The 15,508-nt window shown below is 38.7% G+C and overlaps 1 protein-coding gene across 4 annotated transcripts in view; it reads right to left on the bottom strand.

Annotated features, from left to right (window-relative positions):
- The window catches only part of apc (APC regulator of WNT signaling pathway), a 258,558-nt gene that overhangs the window by 175,583 nt on the left and 67,467 nt on the right, over positions 1-15,508 (bottom strand). For 2 of the 4 annotated variants that reach the window (XM_041185626.1, XM_041185628.1), the window contains exon 2: positions 1,210-1,329. The exons of the other annotated variants lie outside the window; for them this stretch is intronic. The gene's annotated coding sequence lies outside the window, so the exon portion shown is untranslated. The remainder of the gene's footprint in view (positions 1-1,209; positions 1,330-15,508) is intronic. 4 annotated transcript variants of the gene reach the window in all.

The raw sequence follows: 15,508 nt of genomic DNA, 5'->3' as shown, positions 1-15,508 counted from the left end.
CTGGCTGAGTCCTAAATGACATAGCCGCTAGACTGGGTCTGCAGCAGGTGTGAGGGAATCAACAAGAGGGAAAAACATACTTGGCCTCATGCTCACCAACTTGTCTACTGCAGATGCATCTGTCCATGACAGTATCGGCAGCAATGACCACCGCACAGGCCTTGTGGAGACGAAGTCCCGCTTTGACATTGAGGATAGCCTCCATCATGTTGTGTGGCACTACCACTGTGCCAAATGGGATAGATTTCAAATAGATCTAGCAACTCGAGGCTGGGCATCCATGAGACAGCAGCAGAATTGTACTCTAACACAATCTGTAACCTCATGGCCCGGCATATTCCCCATTCTATCATTAGCATCAAGCCAGTGGATCAACCATGATTCAATGAAGTGTGCAGGAGGGCATGCCAGGAGCAGCATCAGGCATACCTAAGAATGAGGTGTCAACTTGGTGAAGCTATAACACAGGACTACTTGTATGCCAAACAGCATAAGCAGCAAGTGATAGACATAGTTTATATTTCACCTCTTTTCTATTTTCCCTTAGTTCTGTTGAAGGGTCATATGGACGCGAAACATTAACTGTATTCCTCTCCGCAGATGCTGTCAGACCGGCGAGTTTTTCCAGGTATTTTTGTTTTTGGTTTAGATTTCCAGCATCCGCAGTTTTTTGCTTTTATTTTTGCAAACTTTTTATGTTTAATACAGGAGGGCACCTACACCTCTCTGCAGTGCAGCATTATGTAGTCTCTCTCCATTTAGATAATATTTTATTTTGCTTTTCAACGGCAGCAGGTGCATGGGAACCTTCATTTCCAATTTCCTCTCCAAGCCATACACCATCCTGACTAAATGTATCACCATTCTTTCACTGTCACTGGGTCAAAATCCTGAACTCCCGACTTCAAAGCATTGTGGGAGTATGTTCACCACATGGACTAAACAGTTCATGAAGCAAGCTCATCGCCACATTCTCAAGTACAATACTGCTGGTATTGCCAGCAACACCCACGAATGAATTTAAAAATGAGCAATTCAACACCTCTTTTACAAGAGCTTATCAATTATGGAGCAGACATTTTCAACCAATGACTAAAAGAAAAAGTGATGCAAATGTCAGAAATTTGAAACAAAATGTGTTCAAATTAAATAGGATAGGGACAGGCAAACAGCACAGATGCAGGACCCCTAACTGAACTGCCTACTCACAAAAGGTGCACACCCACAAAGCCAACTCGCCTTCCTCTCCCTCAGATGCTGAATGGCCCTCCTCCCTTATATCTCAGCAGCCCTGGCACATGCGAAAAGTCGGCTCAAGTCAAAAGGGAGCTGCAGGTGTTCAAAACAAAGAGATATATGTTACTTCAAAAATGCATAAAAAGCAGCACCTCTTTAAATCTTAACAATTTATGTTAATCCACCTATAGACTACATTAATTGAAATTTAACTTAAGGAACAAATTAGGCTAACTAGTGTGAGACTGATTGCTTCCCCAAACACTTTGTGCTCCTCTTTGTCAACTAAATGCACCAGTTATATATTAGTTATCAATGCATTAACTGCAGTGAAAGATTGACACCTAAATATACATGTCCACTCTCAACTGATCATTACTGCCTGCAATTTCCTCAGTAGAATGCAATCAGGAATTAAACATCCTAAGAATACTATATAATGGCATTCTGCATTGTGTTTCAACCAATTGTGTTTTATAGCATTCCTGCATTTTTAAGTCGTCTGTAATTTGAACTGAATACAAAAGTAAGTACAGCATATATCCAATTGCAGAGTTTCCCTAGTGGATTTTGTAAATTATCAAATGTCCAAAATGAGACAATTAGGTGAATTCCACAAGGTCAATTTGACACCAAATTACAGAGTGAAATCCTGATAGAATATTATTGAGGAGAAGCTTAAATTAACGTGTAACTTTAAGATTTTTCCTTTGTTGCATCAAATAGATGATGCACAAATGGAATATCTTTGAATTTTTTCAATGACCTATCAGATTAATTGACATATCAGTATAAGCCTCTGAACAGTGAACCCTGTGTTTTAAGCAAAATGTTCTTTATTCAAGTAATATCAACAGCAGTCAAGTAGCTCTACTGTAGGTAGTCCAGCAGTCTATCACATTTGTGGACTAATATGCTGTCACTCAGAGAGGATGTGTGTTACAGAATGACATGAGTTCAAAAATTGCTGGAATGATGCATTTCATGGTGAGCGACAAAACTAAACTTTTTATCCCACCCTTCAGATTGCACTCTATTGGCACTGCAAATGGAAATTAATAAGGCCACAGAGCTGCATTAGGGACCTCATGAATGGTCCATCCCCTTAACCAATAAAACAAAAGGGTAGAAAGCAAGTATCGGAGGAGGAAAGAGGATAAATTAGAGCCAGAGATAGAAAGAGAAAGGGTAAAAGAGTGGACTGAGAGAAAGAAAAAAAAACAAAGGAAATGTGAGCTATGTTTCTATGTAAAATGAAATGTTTTCATATGAAATTTTAAAAATCCAGGAACAATTTACTATTGACAGAGTGAGATACCATAGTTTCATTCATTTTTGATCATTCGGGGTCAGAGGGGATAATGAAAATACAAGGATTGAGATTCGAAAGAGTGATGATGTCAAAGGAAAGGGAAGAACGGATATAGAGAGGTGTTGGTATCCAAGAGCTGTAAAGGCTTACAATCCTTGACACCAGAAAGAAAAATGTTTTTGCTGAAACAGTGGATGAGATGAACAATTAAATAGAACCACTGATCAAGACAGCTAAAGGGGTCAGCTGCTGAAGAGAGAGGGTGAGAGCTGGCATGAGTGTGGATCTCAGGATCCGAGGAACATTGATAACTGTGACAATGGGTGGATCTGAAACATGAAGAGCTGAATTGCAGTTAGAATCCATGTGGAATAAGAACAAACTGGCAGCGGTTGCTGAGGAAAGAAACGTGGCTGTGAAAGCAAGTTTTGATAGGTCCCTGATCAAACACAAGAAGGGAAACCAAAAGCAATGACGGTGAACAAGGCAAAAGAGACAAAAGGAAATGCTGTTGGACGGTGGTATTCGTGGAAGACAAATGGCAATGACTTAAACACAAATACAGAAGAAAAATACCATGGGTGCTCAAAATCAGAAATAAAAACCAGAAAATGGTGGAAGTATTCAGCAGGTCAGGCAGCATCTGTGGAGAGAATAGTAGAGTGAATGTGTCAGGCCATGACAACTGTGGCAGTTTTGATAAAAGGTCACAACCTCAAATGCTAATTCTGTTTCTCTCTCCACAGATGCTGCCTAGCCTGCTGAATATTTCCAGAACATGTGTTTTGTTTTGTACTGATGTCGAGTATCCAAAGTATCTTTCTTTTACCCACAGTTGAATTGTTCCCTACTTGGGCCTCCAAAGTGGAGTAGCATGTCAGGGCAATTAATCACATCATTAACAGAACCTCTTACATGAATTACCAGCCCTAAATTACAACGTCAAGATTAATTTGCATTAAAGGCACATTTCTGTATCATCTGTGGCTCAGTTGGCAGCGCTCTTGTATCACGAGACAGAAGATTGTGGATTCAAGTCCCATTCCAGGAATTGAGCACAATAATCCAGGCTGACATCCAGTGCAGTATTCAGGGCAAAAGGTGCCATCTTTCAGATGAGACGTTAAGCCAAGGTCCCATCTGTCCTCTCAGGTGGACTTTAAAGATCTCAGCACTATTTTGAAGAAGAGCAGGACAATTATCCCCAGTGTCTTGGCCAATATTTATTCCTCAACATCACCAAAACAGATTATCTGATCATTATCACATTACTGTTGATGGGAGTATGCAATGCGCAAATTTGCTGCCACCTGTCCCGAATTACGACAGTAACTGTACTTCAGAACAAAATTACTTAATTGAATGTAAGGTGCTTTGGGACATCCAGTGGTTGCAAAAGGCACTACAGAAATGCATATCTTTCTTCATATCCAGCAATTACTTGACATGCAATGAATTTCAATAGGGAGGCTCATGGTGGGATAGTAAGGCTAATGTGGGATCAGCACAAACCATCTAGCAATTTGTGGCGAATTGAAACTCATAATATATCTCTGCTTTGTCATGAAATGCTGTTTTATTTTTACACTGACTGTGCCATGAACTCATTATTATTTTACAGGCAATTTCTGGGCCAATGTTGCAGCATGGAAATAAGCCACTTGACTCATCAAGTCTCCACTTGATTTTCTCTCATTTTAGCCAATTATTTTAATCCCATCCTGCTGCTTGCTTCCCAAGCACTTTGATGCTCCTTTTGTTCAAGCAACTTGTCAATTCTCATTTAAAATAATTTGCGGAATCTGCTTCACCAACAGTTCTTTTGCTACTTGCCCAGAAGGTTCCGGCTTCATTAGCTGGAACCGCTTATAAAAAAAATAGCTGATGACGTAATCCCTTACCTTGGAAGGGCTTGACCTTGGTTAGGCTGCAAAGTGAGATATTACAGGTTTAAGAACAAAAGCAGTTTCAGAGGAAACCCAGAAAGGGGAGGATATTTCAGAGCTCAAAGTGAGGAACATTGGTGGTGGTGACCAGAAATCTTCCCAATTTATATCAGCATGTCACATCAAGTACTCCTAGCTCAGGTACTCCAAATGCAATAACCTCGACTCTACCCAAATAATATCCCTGAGATCCAGCCTCAAAAAAGCATCCCCTACTACCAATGCAACATTCTGTCCAGTTCATACAAGAATGTGTAGCACCTTTAGCATAGTAAAACATCCATTCACAGGAATATTAAAATTTGATTCAAGGAGCTATGAGAACAGACATCCTAAAGCTTGAATAATACAGTTAGGTCTTAAGCAATATCTTAAAGGAAGAGAGAAAGGTAGAGGAGTACTGAGGCTTACAGAGGGAAATCCAAAATTTTGGGTCCAGGCAGCTGAAGGCATTACTGGCAATAGTGGAGCAACATGAATCAGGGATGCACAAGAGGCCAGAATTGAAGGAGTGCAAAAATATCGAAAGGTTGTGGGTTGGGGAAGTTACAGAGTTAGGATGGGGTGAGGCCATGGTAGGATTCGAAAACAAGAATGAAAATGTTAAAAATCGAGGTGTTGCCTGATCAGGAGCTAAACAAGCCAGCAAGAATAACAGTGATGGATGAACAGGGCTTGGTATGAATTAGAATGCTGGTAGCTGAGTTTTAGATCCATTTTACGTAGGGTGGCAAACTGGAGGCCAGTCAGGAGAGCACTTGAAAAGTCAAGCTTAGATGTTATGATGCAACATTTTCTTTTCCAGTTGCCACACCACAGAAAAGTTATGGCATAGAAGCAGGTCATTCAGCCCATCATATCATATCTGCGCCAGCCGGAAAAAAGTAAAATACTAGCTGCTCGGACTAATCCCACCTTCCAGCACCCAGTCCATAGCCTTGCAGATTACAGCACTTCAGGTGTAGATCCTGGTGCCTTTTAAATGAGTTCAGGGTTTCTGCCTCTACCACCAAACCAGGCAGCGAATTCCAAACACCCACCACCTCTGGGTGAAGAAGTTTTTCCTCATGTCCCTTCCAGCCCTTCTACCAATCACCTTAAATCTGTGCCCCCTGGTAATTGACCTCAACACTAGGGGAAACAGGGCATCCCTATCTACTCTATCTAGGCCCCTCATAATCTTGTTAGTTGATATTGGTTGGTTGCTCTCCCCAAATGCATTACCTCACTTCTCTGGATTGAATTCCATCTGCCACTTTTCTGCCCACTCAACCAACATCATCTCAGTTAGGTCACCCACAGTCTCCTCAGTTCCAAGGAAAAAAAACCCCAGCCTATCCAATCTTTCCTTATAACTGCAATTTTCAAGCGCTGGCAACATTCTTGTAAACCTGCACTTTCTCCAGAGCAATTATGTCCTTCTTGTAATGTGGGGACCAGAACTGTGCACAAAATTCCAGCTGTGGTCTAACCAGCATTTTACATAGTTCTATCATTACATGTCTGCTTCTGTATTCTATACCTTGTCCAATAAAGGAAAGTATTCCATACACTTTCTTTACCACCTTATCCGCCTGTCCTGCCACATCAGGGACCCGTGGACATGCATTCCAAGGTCACTCACTTCCTCTATCCCTCCCAATATCCTCCCATTTATTCTGTGTTCACTCGCCTTTTTTTGCTCTCCCCAAATGCATTACCTCACTTCTCTGGATTGAATTCCATCTGCCACTTTTCCGCCCACTAAATCAACAGCTATCCTTTTCACTATCAACTACATAGCCAATTTTTTGTCACCAGTCACCCTGTGGCCTCTCAGAGACTGTCAAATAAATTTCGTATCCATGAAACTGGACTGAGATTGTCAAATCTCATTACGCAAAAGACTTTTGTAGTCAACAGACAGGTGGCTTTCACCCTTTCAGCCTGGGCTGGATTTGACTCAAGGTGAAAGGTCAATGTTTAAACTAACTACGCCACCCAATTCCATTGCAGTAACATGCATTCAAGTACACAACTAAAGCTACTGACCCATCAGTAGTAGCAGAGATGTACAGAGATGCATCTAAAATTTGATTACCAAACGCCATAAAAGCTCGTTCTACCACATCAGGCATCACAATAAGATTCAGATTGTGCAATTTACCATAGGAACCTGTCCACAATACAAAGCCTCGCTCCTTCAAATGCAAACATGAAAAGAATTATAACCCCTTTTTCTATTACTTCTTTCCACTGCATTAATTGCTTTGTTAATGTTGGCAATCATTTTCCTGCCAAGGCCTATGTCAAATTATGGCAACCATTTCAGTACAAGGGATATGTTTTCTGCCATCTTTATCAGATCCAACTTTTTGATGGTACTCTACTCATTATTTATATTGATATTCAGGCCTCTCTACCTCTGCCTTTCGCCAGTTAATATTTCCAATGTGCTTCACTGGACTTCAAATCACCTCCACAATACATTATAAATGCTAGATTAAAATGTGCAATTCTGATTTGTGATATCCTTGTACTCTTGATTTTCTCTTCCATGAATAGAGTTTGTCTTGTGATTCACATATTGGCCCTGTAATATTTCCAAATAATCCCAAAAATTTAGAGGAATTGTTTATTTGCAAATTCCTCTGACTTTCAACCAATTACATTTGTCTGAAAATAGGAACCCCTTAATTGCTGCAAGTGTAACTTAATCTTTTTTCAGTTTAGAAAAAGGGTGAAAGATCAATATTATTACATACATTGACCACAGAATTTCTTTTTAAGTCACTATTGAAACTGCAAAACCAAAAATCTCTTTAATGGCTTTTTGTTATCAACTCGTAAAAAACTTTTCTGTTAAGGATTGTTTAACGAGGAAACATTCAAATGGCTTGAGAATCCCCAAACTACTCATTTGAGCTATTGTATCTTTAGAAATCTTTTTATTTAACCAGAAATTAGAAAATTAGAAACCATCATGCTGATAAAATACACAAAAAATCTAACTTGCTCTAATTTATAATTTTAGAAAACACATCATACTGTATGTAATGTGCAGCAACCAAGATTCCCAGTGATTTCTTAGATTGTAAAGTTGAAGTGTAATAAAGATTTCAATCTTCCTTCAAACTGCAGTGTTTATATAATTATTAGAAAAAATGAATCAGCCAGCCAGGCTTTTTTTTTTGATCAGCACATGTCAAACATTCTGATGCATCATGTGCAAAAAATTTAGCTGGCAACCTGTTCAGCAAATGAGATTTACCTACCTCTCTATGTGCTGCAGAACCTGATTGCTGTCCACACACAACTGAATTCAGGGTGAAAAAGCCATTTGATCATTGTGAACTTTTTTAAAGAAAAATCACATTTTTAGAAACATCAATTGTTTAACTTTACAAAAAAAAGTCACCTGTAACTACTTATGATTTTCAGAGACTGTTCTCTAGTTTACAGAGATCAAGATTTGACAGGTATGCTAACATGCAAGGAAGTAACTACCAGCAAACATTTGAGAAGGCTATTCATATGCTCTTACCATTAGACCAGACACTGTTTAAACCTAAATGGGGGCACTTATAGTCATGCCCAAGATTGATACTTCAATGGAATCAATAGGCTGTTGTTCAGGTGAGAAATTCAATGGAGAGGTCACCTACCAGGCCTGTGTTGACAAAAATATACCATAACAGGAATCATAAACAGTATCAGACAACTCATATGGTGGCAGAATAGTCCTTGAACAAATAATTTCAACAGTTTCCTGAAGCCCTCATTGTACATGATACATACAATTTGGGCTACCTGTGTTAAACATCTTCAAATAAAGTTGGTTCTGGCAAGCTAGCCATATATAAATACAGGCATGAGAAAATTTGTGTGAAGGATTTTTTTTCAGACAAAACACAAATTCTCCCAGCAAAGAAGTTTAACAGAAAATGGCAGCCATTTGTTGCTTTTAAATAACATTATTGTGAACCAATAATTTAGCGGGCTTTATTTAAAGCTTTCCTTCAATCAAGCAGAAATTGCTTTCTATTTGTGCTTACCTATTCTTACATTGCCAACAAAATTTAATATACTTTTTCGATAAAGGATTATGCATAAAGCTGATACAATTTATTACAAGGATCAAAAGGCATAGCCCTTATGAGTTTCAGGTGATTTGTGTGATCAAAACTTGGGAGAAAAGACAAGGTAATATTCTGGCTGTAGACTGTTCCAACAGTCTACAGTTCAGACATTACTTCCTCCTCCTCTTTAAAGATGCTGCCTGACCGACATCTATTTCTAACATGTTATCGTTTTATTACCCTTTTTCTTTTTTGTAGATTCCATAATATATAAAATGGCCTCAATAATACAATGCTGATGACAGTAATTCGTGCTGGATTAATACTGCAGACTGATGAGCTATAATTTTAACTGCAGAATTATTAATTCACAGTAGGTAAGGAAATTCCATTTTGAAGCAGAATTCAAATAATATTCAATATATTTGTTTCAAAATTAAGTGTAAAAGTCAAAAATATTATTCTGGCCAAATGCCCAGTTCCACTGGGTGAAAAGAAATGGGTTTGAAATTCAACTGCAGTGAATTTCCAATCTTTCAGATGAGACATTAAACCAAAGTATACCCTCTCAAACGGAGACGAAAGATTTCATGGCACTATTTCAAAGAAGAGCAGTGGAGTTCTCCTTCGTGCGCTGGCCAATATTAACCCCTCAAACAATATCACTAAATTAAAATATCTGGTTATAATCCCATTGCTGTGTGTGGGACCTTGCTGTGTGGAAATTGGCTGCCATATTTTCTACATTACAACAGTGATTACATTTTAACAGTACTTAATTGGATGTAAAGCACGAACTTTGAGACAGTCTAAGGTTGTTAAAGGCACTTTAAAAATGCAACTTTTTTCCTTTCAATAAAGTCTCAATTGATTCACTGTTTTGCACTTGCTGGTGGCTAGCTAATAATGATAAAAGCTTCGTGGTCACACTCTTCCTCTGAAGGCTCTCTCTGAAGACTCTCATGGCATGGGGGGAAAACTGCAAGGCAAGAATATGAGTATAAAAAAAGACTAACGCCCCTTCTGAGAGGGTAAACTGTGAACCAAAAAAACCAAAAATTGAAGTCAACCCATGCTTTGACTAATCATTCTTCAAAAATTTCTATTCTATTTTACAAGGTAGGCTTCTGATCCACACAAAGCCACAATATTAATTAGTAGCCTTTCCCAATAATCTATATTGCAGAATTTTGTACTATGTTGAACTAAATGCCACTGAACTTATTAAAAACTATTGCATTTTTTTAAACAAAGGACTTGCTAGGTAGCAGTAAGCCATAGAAACCCAGGTTCAATCCCAGATCTTTGCTGAATTAACACACCTTTGCCAGGAAAGAAGTTGGAACATTTCTTTACTCCTCGACTTTGTGAGGGGATGGAATGAACTATGATTCCCATCTTATTGCTATCCAATCACTCTGCTAGAAAGTATGCAAGTGTAGATGTCAGATAAGGGAGAATCAGTTTTGGTTTTTATGATTTCATTAGTAGAACATCTTACTAACGTTCATCGACTCAGTTCACATGAGCTACTTGGATATAACCTCAAAACCTGCTAGCATTTATAGAACAAACGACAGCAAGTCATACCCTTCAGCATGGAAGGAGAAGAAAAAATACACTATTTATCCACTGTACCCGAAACCCCAAAGTTACTTATGTCCATTTACCAAAATTCATATTACCAGGGTATGCCGAACAAACAATGGTGACAATTTCACTTATTGCAAGTGTGTGAGGGTGATAAATCTTCAAACAGTTAAGAGAACAAAGTCAACATCATATTCAGATGAGTTACCAAATGCGCAACAAGGGTATTAACACAATACCTGCACTTCATGCATTTAGATATCATTTGTCAATACTTGATTTTCTGCAGTAGGCTTTTTTTTTAAATAGTACAGTACACTGTTTGCATTTACATATCACTAATTCTACCAAAGAAATCTGGGATTCTTATGAATAGCAAAAATATCAAACCATTGCAGATTAAATTTTGGGTGATCCCTTCAACACAATTTTGAGGGCAACTGTATGAACTGATTTTCTAGATAACTATCAAAATATATACAATTTAACCTCAATTTAAATAGACTCTTGCAAAGATAAAACACTGCAGTAAAATTCTAACATTATGTGTGGCAATTCAGCTGTATACAAGTCTTGATATTCCTTCACAGGCTTCGTAAAAATTCTCCATTTTAAAATAAATCCTAAAACATCAGGGAAAAAAGGTTTATGGCACACACTTGCATGTCAGCGTACAACAACCAGATTATCATACTTTGTGTTCTGTTGCTGACATGCACTGAGAAAAATCCTGTTTTAAATGACAGTTCATAAATAATTTAACAAGATTTTCTGAGCATTCAATTCAAAGCGCAGATTTCAGCTGAGCTATTGTGCTGTTTCATACAAAAGAAATTACAACAGCTGTTTTCCCGTTCCATAAAACCCACTTTTGATACAATTTACTCTGGCTAACAGCCTCATTTCAATTCAAATAATGTCACACAAGACATTTTTGTCTTAAGTAGGGTTTCCATTATAACACACTAAACCCGAGTTCCTAAATATTTTTCTTAAAATCAGCAATGCAGCAATGTTAGCTCTGACACAGCTTTTAAAGCTGAAATTGCAATCAGCCACAAAAAGCACTGCTCAGCTGCTATAAAGACACAGCATGGCATCATTAAAACACAAATGTCTTGTTCTTAGAATAGAGAGAACCATGAAGTGCATGAATTGACCACCAGATCTACCAAAAATGAAAGAAGACAAACTGCAATTTTATCAACCTCTGCGTCAAAACCTGGTATGGACAACTGCAATATAACCTCAGAAGCTTATTCTCAAAACAAGCAATCTGCTTTAGTCTCTTTATTCCTAACCAGAATAAGCCAGGATTTCATTTAGCATCTGTCGTTTAAATTTTTTGGGTTTCATTCTAGTTTCCTGAGACACTGTCTTCTGCTTGAGCACCAACATCAATCCTTTTACACAGTACAATGCCTCCTTCTTTCCCAACCCTCCTTTTCAGAGCAGGAAAGGCTGATGTGCACAAAATAAAGCCATATCTGATCTGCAGTAATAGCAAATCCATTCAACAATAAGTACCAACACAGTGCTACAATTATACATTAGCTTATGGCAATAAAGCACAGTAATACTATTTTTAAAAATTGATTTTCACCTACCCCATTTCTGAAGCAGTGTATACCTCCATTTTTTCCACCCTTCCCTGTGTTAAAACACAAGTGAATACAGCCATTCCACTCACGTGTCCACTTAACCATCCAATCAGATTGCAGACAATCTCCTTTAGTTCTGGAGGATATTTGCTGGCCTTCATCCAGAAGATTACACAGCTGCTTCCCATAGTCAATTAAATCCCTGTCTGTATGAGTGGTAGAGGCTGCTTGCTGTAGCAGATGACTGGCACAAGGCCAATAGGTCCAAGCGGCTAGAAGGTCACACCAGCTGTCACCAAGGCTCGGAAGTGGCAGCAATTTACAAAACCAAAATCACAGTGTGCATTTGCTCAAATCAGCTACAAGCAGCTTTCTCTCACCTTTGACAAAATACCCAAATTTGGCCACCAAGCTGGTATTCTAACTGATTCAGAATCTCAGTCACAGAGTCATGGCACAGAAAGATGACATTCAGCCCATTACTCTGCAGAGAAACTGCACAGACTCAATCCACTCAGTCCTATTCCCTGTTCTAGCCCTGTTCCTTGCAAATTTATTTCCTTAAAAGTGCCTATCCAATTTCCATTTGAAATCACAGATTGTTTCAGCTTCCACTACCCTCATAGGCAGCAAGTTCCAGGTCATTACCACTGACTGTGTAAACATTCTCCTCCACCTCTTGCTCAAAACATTAAATGTGTCCCCCAGTCTTTGTAATGGGAATAGCTTTTTTTTGTCCAATTTAGCAAAATAAAGGCTGTCACAAGACCCTAAGAAAAGAGGAGGGGTAGACCACACAGCCCATTGGGCCTGCTCTGCCATTCAATATGATCATGGCTGATCTTCAACTTCATTTTCCTGCCCACTCCCTATATTCCTTAATTCCCCAAGACACCAAAGATCTGTCTATCCCAGCCTTAAATGTATTCAACAATGAAGCATCCACAACCCTCTGAAGTAAAGAATTCCAAAGATTCACAACCCTTTGAATGAAGAAGTTTCTCCTCTTCTTAGTTCTAAATGATCGGCCCCTTATTCTGAGACCGTGCTCCCGTATTTTAGCTTCTCCGACCAACAGAAACAATCTAGCATCCATCCACCCTTTCAAGCCCCTTCAAAATATTGTAGGTTGCAATGAGATTGCCTTTCATTCTTCAAAATTCCAGAGAATAAAAGTCCAATTTACTCAGCCTTTCATCATAGGTCAATCCTCTCATCCCAGGGATCAATTTAGTGAAAAAAACACCTAAATTATTAAGTATAATACTGTGGATACTAGAAGTCAGAAATAAAAACAAAAACTGCTGCAAATCCCTATCAAGTCAGACAGCATCTGTGAAGAAAAACAGAGTTAAAATTTCAGGTTGAGATGGCCTTGTGCCAGAATCAAATTGTTATGCATCTCTATACTGTCATCAACTTTGGCTGATATAGTGTGGGGACATCATCCCTTTTTAAGTGCACAAAGACTGGGAACAGCAGATGAGGCAGAAGTTCCTAACAAGGATGTGGGACAATGGATCAGAAGGCAGAGACCAGCAAGATGTGTGGCACATTCAGGGCACAGTCATGACGCTTAGTAAGCAAGTGGCCAGTCACCTGTGAAGAGTCTGGGACCTCATACAGTATAAGTTCCATAGTTAATTATGGAAAGTCAGACTGTTAACATACCATGACAATAGAATTCCTGATATGTGTTGGTCCAAGCAGGACAGGACAGGACAATACTGTCAAGAATATAAAGTATTGCAACGTAACAAAGTTAATTTAATCTTTCAAATGTCACAAATGAGTACATGTGGTTGACCTCTGCAAGGATGTAGATATCTAACAAAACAGAGGAATTCCTCCCATAAAGCTCCAACTCTTTTTCCTCCTTTAAGAAACTGCTTAGAACCAACTTTCTTTTGCTCACCTATCCTGAACTTTAGCTGTTGGCTGAATGTAAAATTCCGTCTGATCACATTCCTTTGAAGCATCTTGGAACATTTTACATTAAAGGTTATTAAATTGAAGATATAAATGCAAGTTGTTGCGGCATCAAGTCAATCTTCTAAGTCTGGGTTTCTTAATGGCGAGGAAATCAGTTTTTCAAACCAGTTTTCAGTCAATTAAAACAGTTTTCTGAGTTTGTTTTCACTGTCAAGAATAAAATAATGCAGAAAGAACATGCATTTAGTTATGTAGTAGTGCCTTTCAGAACTTTAGAATGTCCAAGTGTTTTACAACCAATGAAGTACTTTTAATATTCAGGTATTCAATAATACTAACACAGCCAAAGTTTCACTGGAGGTTCCTTGCAAGTGCTGTTTATTGTACTTCTGAAAGATTTGTTGTTTCCACAATTTTAATCTTAGTAGAAGGTTACATATCTACGACTAAGCCAAACTATATGCAACCCAAAATGGATGGCTTCAACAAGCAAACTCAATGATAGTTAAAGAGTTAATTTAATGTTAGTCTATATCACAGTACAGTAGTGTCTCAAATCCAGCTGTCCAAAAACCAGAGTTGTCCGAAAGCTGGACATTTTTAGAACATGCCATGTATCAATTTTAATTGAGTAAAATAAAAACTTACCTGGACAATTTGGCTAGGCACTGCATTGTTGCAGTGTGACATCTGACTAGTTATCCCCTTCAATGCTTGCATGCCAGTCTATTCCAGCACACTGAGTGAACCTTGACCTCACCTGACCTGGCTTAACCCAAACTGCCTGACCAGAAATCCAGCAAGATCTGAAATCTGGCATGGCCTTGGTCACAAGGCTTTGAAACACTGTACCTGTACTTGAAATTCTTCTGGAAATTTTGGCTCATCACTTGTTTTTCACCGGTTATACAGATGTCCATTTTAAAAAAAATTATTTTAACTCTAACCTCTTAAATTGCAGCTGCTTTCCTATCTCTTTGCCCCCTCAAATTCGGCAAGTAATTATGAAGGCTAATAGAATGCTATCCTTTATAATGAGAGGAATTGAACATAAAAATAAAGATGTTATGCTTCAGTTTACAGGGCATTGATGAAACCACATTTCAAATGGTGTGTGCAGTTTTGGTCTCCTTTTATAAAGAAGGAGACAAATGCATCGGAGGTGGTTCAGAGGAGATTTACTACACTGATACCTGGAAGGAGCAGGTTGTCTTATGAGGAAAGGTTGGACAGACTCGGCTTGTTTTTAATGGAGTTTAGAAGAGCGAAGGGTGACTTGCTTGAAGTATATAAGATCCTGAACGGTCTTGACAAGGTGTACATGGAAAGGATGTTTCCTCTTATGGGCGAGTCCAGAACTAGGGAGCACTGTTTTAAAATTAGTGGTCACCCTTTTAGGACAGAGATGAGAAATTTTTTTGGGTTGTGCAACTTTCGAACTCTCTGCCTCAGAAGGCGGTGATTGAATATTTTTAAGGCAGAGATAGATTGATCCCCTTGCCTAACAAGAATCTAAGGTTAAAGGCAAAAAATCGCGGATGCTGGAAATCCAAAACAAAAATAAAAATACCTGGAAAAACTCAGCAGGTCTGGCAGCATCTGCAGAGAGGAACACAGTTAACGTTTCGAGTCCGTATGACTCTTCAACAGAACTAAGTAAAAACAGAAAAGAGGTGAAATATAAGCTGGTTTAAGGGGGGGTGGGACAGGTAGAGCTGGATAGAGGGCGAGTGATAGGTGGAGATAGCCAAAAGATGTCATAGACAAAAGGACAAAGAGGTGTTGAAGGTGGTGATATTATCTAAGGAATGTGCTAATTAAGGGTAGAAAGCA

The sequence above is a fragment of the Carcharodon carcharias genome, chromosome 4, assembly GCF_017639515.1.
Source record: "Carcharodon carcharias isolate sCarCar2 chromosome 4, sCarCar2.pri, whole genome shotgun sequence".
Lineage (NCBI taxonomy): Eukaryota > Metazoa > Chordata > Chondrichthyes > Lamniformes > Lamnidae > Carcharodon > Carcharodon carcharias.
The sequence above is the reverse complement of the archived record's forward strand: the minus strand, read 5'-3'. Positions and strand labels throughout refer to the sequence as shown.